Source organism: Phyllobates terribilis, unplaced genomic scaffold, assembly GCF_046119375.1.
Source record: "Phyllobates terribilis strain yellow unplaced genomic scaffold, ASM4611937v1 Scaffold_1779__1_contigs__length_211448, whole genome shotgun sequence".
Lineage (NCBI taxonomy): Eukaryota > Metazoa > Chordata > Amphibia > Anura > Dendrobatidae > Phyllobates > Phyllobates terribilis.
In genome coordinates, this window is record NW_027364539.1 from 132,501 (window position 1) to 141,551 (window position 9,051).

Sequence of the window (9,051 nt, forward strand, 5' to 3'; positions counted from 1 at the left end):
TCGTGTGTCCACGGCTGCCTCTAGCCAGCCCCCCAATTTTTTTTTTCTTTAATAACACAAACACCATGAGGGCTGGCTATCGTGTGTTCACGGCTGCCTCTAGCCAGCCCCCCAATTTTTTTTTTTCTTTAATAACACAAACACCATGAGGGCTGGCTATCGTGTATCCACGGCTACCTCTAGCCAGCCCCCCAATTTTTTTTTTCTTTAATAACACAAGCACCATGAGGGCTGGCTATCGTGTGTCCATGGCTGCCTCTAGCCAGCCCCCCAATTTTTTTTTTCTTTAATAACACAAACACCATGAGGGCTGGCTATCGTGTGTTCACGGCTGCCTCTAGCCAGCCCCCCAATTTTTTTTTTCTTTAATAACACAAACACCATGAGGGCTGGCTATCGCGTGTCCACGGCTGCCTCTAGCCAGCCCCCCAATTTTTTTTTTCTTTAATAACACAAACACCATGAGGGCTGGCTATCGCGTGTCCACGGCTGCCTCTAGCCAGCCCCCCAATTTTTTTTTTCTTTAATAACACAAACACCATGAGGGCTGGCTATCATGTGTCCACGGCTGCCTCTAGCCAGCCCCCCAATTTTTTTTTTCTTTAATAACACAAACACCATGAGGGCTGGCTATCGTGTGTTCACGGCTGCCTCTAGCCAGCCCCACAATTTTTTTTTTCTTTAATAACACAAACACCATGAGGGCTGGCTATCGTGTGTCCACGGCTGCCTCTAGCCAACCCCCAAATTTTTTTTTCTTTAATAACACAAACACCATGAGGGCTGGCTATCGTGTATCCACGGCTGCCTCTAGCCAGCCCCCCAATTTTTTTTTTCTTTAATAACACAAACACCATGAGGGCTGGCTATCATGTGTCCATGGCTGCCTCTAGCCAGCCCCCCAATTTTTTTTTTTTCTTTAATAACACAAACACCATGAGGGCTGGCTATCGTGTGTTCACGGCTGCCTCTAGCCAGCCCCACAATTTTTTTTTTCTTTAATAACACAAACACCATGAGGGCTGGCTATCGTGTGTCCACGGCTGCCTCTAGCCAATCCCCAAATTTTTTTTTCTTTAATAACACAAACACCATGAGGGCTGGCTATCGTGTATCCACGGCTGCCTCTAGCCAGCCCCCCAATTTTTTTTTTCTTTAATAACACAAACACCATGAGGGCTGGCTATCATGTGTCCATGGCTGCCTCTAGCCAGCCCCCCAATTTTTTTTTTCTTTAATAACACAAGCACCATGAGGGCTGGCTATCATGTGTCCATGGCTGCCTCTAGCCAGCCCCCCAATTTTTTTTTTTTCTTTAATAACACAAACACCATGAGGGCTGGCTATCGTGTGTTCACGGCTGCCTCTAGCCAGCCCCACAATTTTTTTTTTCTTTAATAACACAAACACCATGAGGGCTGGCTATCGTGTGTCCACGGCTGCCTCTAGCCAACCCCCAAATTTTTTTTTCTTTAATAACACAAACACCATGAGGGCTGGCTATCGTGTATCCACGGCTGCCTCTAGCCAGCCCCCCAATTTTTTTTTTCTTTAATAACACAAACACCATGAGGGCTGGCTATCGTGTATCCACGGCTACCTCTAGCCAGCCCCCCAATTTTTTTTTTCTTTAATAACACAAGCACCATGAGGGCTGGCTATCGTGTGTCCACGGCTGCCTCTAGCCAGCCCCCCAATTTTTTTTTTCTTTAATAACACAAACACCATGAGGGCTGGCTATCGTGTGTTCACGGCTGCCTCTAGCCAGCCCCCCAATTTTTTTTTTCTTTAATAACACAAACACCATGAGGGCTGGCTATCGTGTGTTCACGGCTGCCTCTAGCCAGCCCCCCAATTTTTTTTTTCTTTAATAACACAAACACCATGAGGGCTGGCTATCATGTGTCCACGGCTGCCTCTAGCCAGCCCCCCAATTTTTTTTTTCTTTAATAACACAAACACCATGAGGGCTGGCTATCGTGTGTCCACGGCTGCCTCTAGCCAACCCCCAAATTTTTTTTTCTTTAATAACACAAACACCATGAGGGCTGGCTATCGTGTATCCACGGCTGCCTCTAGCCAGCCCCCCAATTTTTTTTTTCTTTAATAACACAAACACCATGAGGGCTGGCTATCATGTGTCCATGGCTGCCTCTAGCCAGCCCCCCAATTTTTTTTTTTTCTTTAATAACACAAACACCATGAGGGCTGGCTATCGTGTGTTCACGGCTTCCTCTAGCCAGCCCCACAATTTTTTTTTTCTTTAATAACACAAACACCATGAGGGCTGGCTATCGTGTGTCCACGGCTGCCTCTAGCCAACCCCCAAATTTTTTTTTCTTTAATAACACAAACACCATGAGGGCTGGCTATCGTGTATCCACGGCTGCCTCTAGCCAGCCCCCCAATTTTTTTTTTCTTTAATAACACAAACACCATGAGGGCTGGCTATCATGTGTCCATGGCTGCCTCTAGCCAGCCCCCCAATTTTTTTTTCTTTAATAACACAAACACCATGAGGGCTGGCTATCGTGTGTTCACGGCTGCCTCTAGCCAGCCCCCCAATTTTTTTTTTTTTCTTTAATAACACAAACACCATGAGGGCTGGCTATCGTGTGTTCACGGCTGCCTCTAGCCAGCCCCCCAATTTTTTTTTTCTTTAATAACACAAACACCATGAGGGCTGGCTATCATGTGTCCACGGCTGCCTCTAGCCAGCCCCCCAATTTTTTTTTTCTTTAATAACACAAACACCATGAGGGCTGGCTATCGTGTGTTCACGGCTGCCTCTAGCCAGCCCCCCAATTTTTTTTTTCTTTAATAACACAAACACCATGAGGGCTGGCTATCGTGTGTCCACGGCTGCCTCTAGCCAGCCCCCTAAATTTTTTTTTTCTTTAATAACACAAACACCATGAGGGCTGGCTATCATGTGTCCACGGATGCCTCTAGCCAGCCCCCCAATTTTTTTTTTCTTTAATAACACAAACACCATGAGGGCTGGCTATCGTGTGTTCACGGCTGCCTCTAGCCAGCCCCCCAATTTTTTTTTTCTTTAATAACACAAACACCATGAGGGCTGGCTATCATGTGTCCACGGCTGCCTCTAGCCAGCCCCCCAATTTTTTTTTTCTTTAATAACACAAACACCATGAGGGCTGGCTATCGTGTGTTCACGGCTGCCTCTAGCCAGCCCCCCAATTTTTTTTTTCTTTAATAACACAAACACCATGAGGGCTGGCTATCGTGTGTCCACGGCTGCCTCTAGCCAGCCCCCCAAATATTTTTTTTCTTTAATAACACAAACACCATGAGGGCTGGCTATCGTGTGTCCACGGCTGCCTCTAGCCAACCCCCAAATTTTTTTTTCTTTAATAACACAAACACCATGAGGGCTGGCTATCGTGTGTCCACGGCTGCCTCTAGCCAGCCCTCAAATTTTTTTTTTCTTTAATAACACAAACACCATGATGGCTGGCTATGAGGAAGGGAGCTATGTCCCTGTAAAGTTAGCTTGTTGTCATGTGGAGAAGAGTTTGAGGGGATTGTGGCCCTGTGGAAATGCTTGTGGCCTGGCAGAAGGAGCCAGTGGTCCTGTGGAGAGAGCTGAAGGGGTTGAGGCCCTGTGGAAAGGCCTGTGACCCTGTATAGGGGTCCGTTGCCCTGTGGAGAGAGCTGTAGGGGCTCGTGCCCTATGGAAATGACTATGGCCATGTAGACAGGCCTTCTGGCCTTGAAGAGGGGGCTTGTGCCCTGCAGACAGGCCTTGTGTCTCTGTGGAGAGAGCTAAAGGGGGCAGTGGCGGTGCAGAAAGTGCATATCGCCCTGTTGATGGGAGCTATGGCCCGGTAAAGAGAGCTTGTTGTCCTGTGGAGAAGAGTTGGAGGGGCTTGTGGCACTGTGGAAAGGCCTGTGGCCCAATAGGAGCCTGTGGTCCTGTGGAGACAGCTGAAGGGGTTGAGGCCCTGTGGAAAGGCCTGTGACCCTGTATAGGGGTCTGTGGCCCCGCAAAGGGGCATGTGGCGATGTAAAGAGAGCTGGAGGGAGTTGTGGCCTGAGGAAAAGGCCATGTGGAGCGGGCTGGAGAGGCCTGTGGAAGGCTCTGGAGTAAGATTTGAGCCTATGAAGTCCTTTGCAGTAAACAACATGCAACATGATTGCCTGTGGAGAGAGCTGGAGGGGCTTGTGGCACTGTGGAAAGGCCTGTGGCCCAGTAGAAGCCTGTGGTCCTGTGGAGAGAGCTGAAGGTGTTGTGGCCCTGTGGAAAGGCCTGTGACCCTGTATAGGGCTCCGTTGCCCTGTGGAGAGAGCTGGAGGGGCTCTTGCCGTATGGAAATGACTATAGCCATGTAGAAAGGCCTTTTGGCCTTGAAGAGGGCGCTTGTGCCCTGCAGACAGGCCCTGTGACTCTGTGGAGAGAGCTGTTGGGAGTTGTAGCCGTGTGGAAAGTGCATTTGGCCCTGTGGAGGTGAGCTATGGCCCTGTAAAGAGAGCTTCTTGTCCTGTGGAGAGAGCTGGAGGGTGTTGTGGCCCTGTGGAAAGGCCTGTGGCCCTATGGATAGGCCCTTTAGCCTTGTGGAAAGGGCTGTGGCCCTGTGGTGAGAGCTGGAAGGAGTTGTGGGCTGTGGAAAAGCCTGTGGTCCTGTGGAGACAGCTGAAGGGGTTGAGGCCCTGTGGAAAGGCCTGTGACCCTGTATAGGGGTCTGTGGCCCCGCAGAGGGGCATGTGGCGATGTAAAGAGAGCTGGAGGGAGTTGTGGCCTGAGGAAAAGGCCATGTGGAGCGGGCTGGAGAGGCCTGTGGAAGGCTCTGGAGTAAGATTTGAGCTTATGAAGTCCTTTGCAGTAAACAACATGCAACATGATTGCCTGTGGAGAGAGCTGGAGGGGCTTGTGGCACTGTAGAAAGGCCTGTGGCCCAGTAGGAGCCTGTGGTCCTGTGGAGAGAGCTGAAGGTGTTGTGGCCCTGTGGAAAGGCCTGTGATCCTGTATAGGGGTCTGTTGCCCTGTGGAGAGAGCTGGAGGGGCTCGTGCCCTATGGAAATGACTATGGCCATGTAGAAAGGCCTTTTGGCCTTGAAGAGGGCGCTTGTGCCCTGCAGACGGGCCCTGTGACTTTGTGGAGAGAGCTGTTGGGAGTTGTGGCCGTGTGGAAAGTGCATTTGGCCCTGTGGAGGTGAGCTATGGCCCTGTAAAGAGAGCTTCTTGTCCTGTGGAGAGAGCTGGAGGGTGTTGTGGCCCTGTGAAAAGGTATGTGGCCCTATGGATAGGCCCTTTAGCCTTGTGGAAAGGGCTGTGGCCCTGTGGTGAGAGCTGGAAGGAGTTGTGGGCTGTGGAAAAGCCTGTGGTCCTGTGGAGACAGCTGAAGGGGTTGAGGCCCTGTGGAAAGGCCTGTGACCCTGTATAGGGGTCTGTGGCCCCGCAGAGGGGCATGTGGCGATGTAAAGAGAGCTGGAGGGAGTTGTGGCCTGAGGAAAAGGCCATGTGGAGCGGGCTGGAGAGGCCGGTGGAAGGCTCAGGAGTAAGATTTGAGCCTATGAAGTCCTTTGCAGTAAACAACATGCAACATGATTGCCTGTGGAGAGAGCTGGAGGGGCTTGTGGCACTGTGGAAAGGCCTGTGGCCCAGTAGGAGCCTGTGGTCCTGTGGAGAGAGCTGAAGGTGTTGTGGCCCTGTGGAAAGGCCTATGATCCTGTATAGGGGTCCGTTGCTCTGTGGAGAGAGCTGGAGGGGCTCGTGCCCTATGGAAATGACTATGGCCATGTAGAAAGGCCTTTTGGCCTTGAAGAGGGGGCTTGTGCCCTGCAGACGGGCCCTGTGACTCTGTGGAGAGAGCTGTTGGGAGTTGTGGCCGTGTGGAAAGTGCATTTGGCCCTGTGGAGGTGAGCTATGGCCCTGTAAAGAGAGCTTCTTGTCCTGTGGAGAGAGCTGGAGGGTGTTGTGGCCCTGTGGAAAGGTCTGTGGCCCTATGGATAGGCCCTTTAGCCTTGTGGAAAGGGCTGTGGCCCTATGGTGAGAGCTGGAAGGAGTTGTGGGCTGTGGAAAAGCCTGTGGTCCTGTGGAGACAGCTGAAGGGGTTGAGGCCCTGTGGAAAGGCCTGTGACCCTGTATAGGGGTCTGTGGCCCCGCAGAGGGGCATGTGGCGATGTAAAGAGAGCTGGAGGGAGTTGTGGCCTGAGGAAAAGGCCATGTGGAGCGGGCTGGAGAGGCCTGTGGAAGGCTCTGGAGTAAGATTTGAGCCTATGAAGTCCTGTGCAGTAAACAACATGCAACATGATTGCCTGTGGAGAGAGCTGGAGGGGCTTGTGGCACTGTGGAAAGGCCTGTGGCCCAGTAGGAGCCTGTGGTCCTGTGGAGAGAGCTGAAGGTGTTGTGGCCCTGTGGAAAGGCCTGTGACCCTGTATAGGGGTCCGTTGCCCTGTGGAGAGAGCTGGAGGGGCTCGTGCCATATGGAAATGACTATAGCCATGTAGAAAGGCCTTTTGGCCTTGAAGAGGGCGCTTGTGCCCTGCAGACGGGCCCTGTGACTCTGTGGAGAGAGCTGTTGGGAGTTGTCGCCGTGTGAAAGTGCATTTGGCCCTGTGGAGGTGAGCTATGGCCCTGTAAAGAGAGCTTCTTGTCCTGTGGAGAGAGCTGGAGGGTGTTGTGGCCCTGTGGAAAGGTCTGTGGCCCTTTGGATAGGCCCTTTAGCCTTGTGGAAGGGGCTGTGGCCCTGTGGTGAGAGCTGAAAAGAGTTGTGGGCTGTGGAAAAGCCTGTGGTCCTGTGGAGACAGCTGAAGGGGTTGAGGCCCTGTGGAAAGGCCTGTGACCCTGTATAGGGGTCTGTGGCCCCGCAGAGGGGCATGTGGCGATGTAAAGAGAGATGGAGGGAGTTGTGGCCTGAGGAAAAGGCCATGTGGAGCGGGCTGGAGAGGCCTGTGGAAGGCTCTGGAGTAAGACTTGGGCCTATGAAGTCCTTTGCAGTAAACAACATGCAACATGATTGCCTGTGGAGAGAGCTGGAGGGGCTTGTGGCCCTGTGGAAAGGCCTGTGACCCTGTATAGGGGTCCGTTGCCCTGTGGAGAGAGCTGGAGGGGCTCGTGCCCTATGGAAATGACTATGGCCATGTAGAAAGGCCTTTTGGCCTTGAAGAGGGGGCTTGTGCCCTGCAGACGGGCCTTGTGTCTCTGTGGAGAGAGCTAAAGGGGGCTGTGGCCGTGCAGAAAGTACATATGGCCCTGTGGAGGGGAGCTATGGCCCGGTAAAGAGAGCTTGTTGTCCTGTGGAGAGGAGTTGGAGGGGATTGTGGCCCTGTGGAAAGGCTTGTGGCCCGGCAGAAGTAGGCAGTGGTCCTGAGGAGAGAGCTGAAGGGGTTGAGGCCCTGTGGAAAGGCCTGTGACCCTGTATAGGGGTCTGTGGCCCCGCAGAGGGGCATGTGGCGATGTAAAGAGAGCTGGAGGGAGTTGTGGCCTGAGAAAAAGGCCATGTGGAGCGGGCTGGAGAGGCCTGTGGAAGGCTCTGGAGTAAGATTTGGGCCTATGAAGTCCTTTGCAGTAAACAACATGCAACATGATTGCCTGTGGAGTGAGCTGGAGGGGCTTGTGGCACTGTGGAAAGGCCTCTGGCCCAGTAGGAGCCTGTGGTCCTGTGGAGAGAGCTGAAGGTGTTGTGGCCCTGTGGAAAGGCCTGTGACCCTGTATAGGGGTCTGTTGCCCTGTGGAGAGAGCTGGAGGGGCTCGTGCCCTATGGAAATGACTATGGCCATGTAGAAAGGCCTTTTGGCCTTGAAGAGTGGGCTTGTGCCCTGCAGACGTGCCCTGTGACTCTGTGGAGAGAGCTGTTGGGAGTTGTGGCCGTGTGGAAAGTGCATTTGGCCTTGTGGAGGTGAGCTATGGCCCTGTAAAGAGAGCTTCTTGTCCTGTGGAGAGAGCTGGAGGGTTTTGTGGCCCTGTGAAAAGGTCTGTGGCCCTATGGATAGGCCCTTTAGCCTTGTGGAAGGGGCTGTGGCCCTGTGGTGAGAGCTGGAAGGAGTTGTGGGCTGTGGAAAAGCCTGTGGTCCTGTGGAGACAGCTGAAGGGGTTGAGGCCCTGTGGAAAGGCCTGTGACCCTGTATAGGGGTCTGTGACCCCGCAGAGGGGCATGTGGCGATGTAAAGAGAGCTGGAGGGAGTTGTGGCCTGAGGAAAAGGCCATGTGGAGCGGGCTGGAGAGGCCTGTGGAAGGCTCTGGAGTAAGATTTGGGCCTATGAAGTCGTTTGCAGTAAACAACATGCAACATGATTGCCTGTGGAGAGAGCTGGAGGGGCTTGTGGCACTGTGGAAAGGCCTGTGGCCCAGTAGGAGCCTGTGGTCCTGTGGAGAGAGCTGAAGGTGTTGTGGCCCTGTGGAAAGGCCTGTGACCCTGTATAGGGGTCCGTTGCCCTGTGGAGAGAACTGCAGGTGCTCGTGCCCTATTGAAATGACTATGGCCATGTAGATAGGCCTTTTGGCCTTGAAGAGGGGGCTTGTGCCCTGCATACGGGCCTTGTGTCTCTGTGGAAAGAGCTAAAGGGGGCTGTGGCCGTGCAGAAAGTGCATTTGGCCCTGTGGAGGGGAGCTATGGCCCAGTAAAGAGAGCTTGTTGTCCTGTGGAGAAGAGTTGGAGTGGATTGTGGCCCTGTGGAAAGGCTTGGTGCCCGGCAGAAGTAGGCAGTGGTCCTGTGGAGACAGCTGAAGGTGTTGAGGCCCTGTGGAAAGGCCTGTGACCCTGTATAGGGGTCTGTGGCCCCGCAGAGGGGCATGTGGCGATGTAAAGAGAGCTGGAGGGAGTTGTGGCCTGAGGAAAACGCCATGTGGAGTGGGCTGGAGAGGCCTGTGGAAGGCTCTGGAGTAAGATTTGGGCCTATGATGTCCTTTGCAGTAAACAACATGCAACATGATTGCCTGTGGAGAGAGCTGGAGGGGCTTGTGACACTGTGGAAAGGCCTGTGGCCCAGTAGGAGCCTGTGGTCCTGTGGAGAGAGCTGAAGGTGTTGTGGCTCTGTGGAAAGGCCTGTGACCCTGTATAGGGGTCCGTTGCCCTGTGGAGAGAGCTG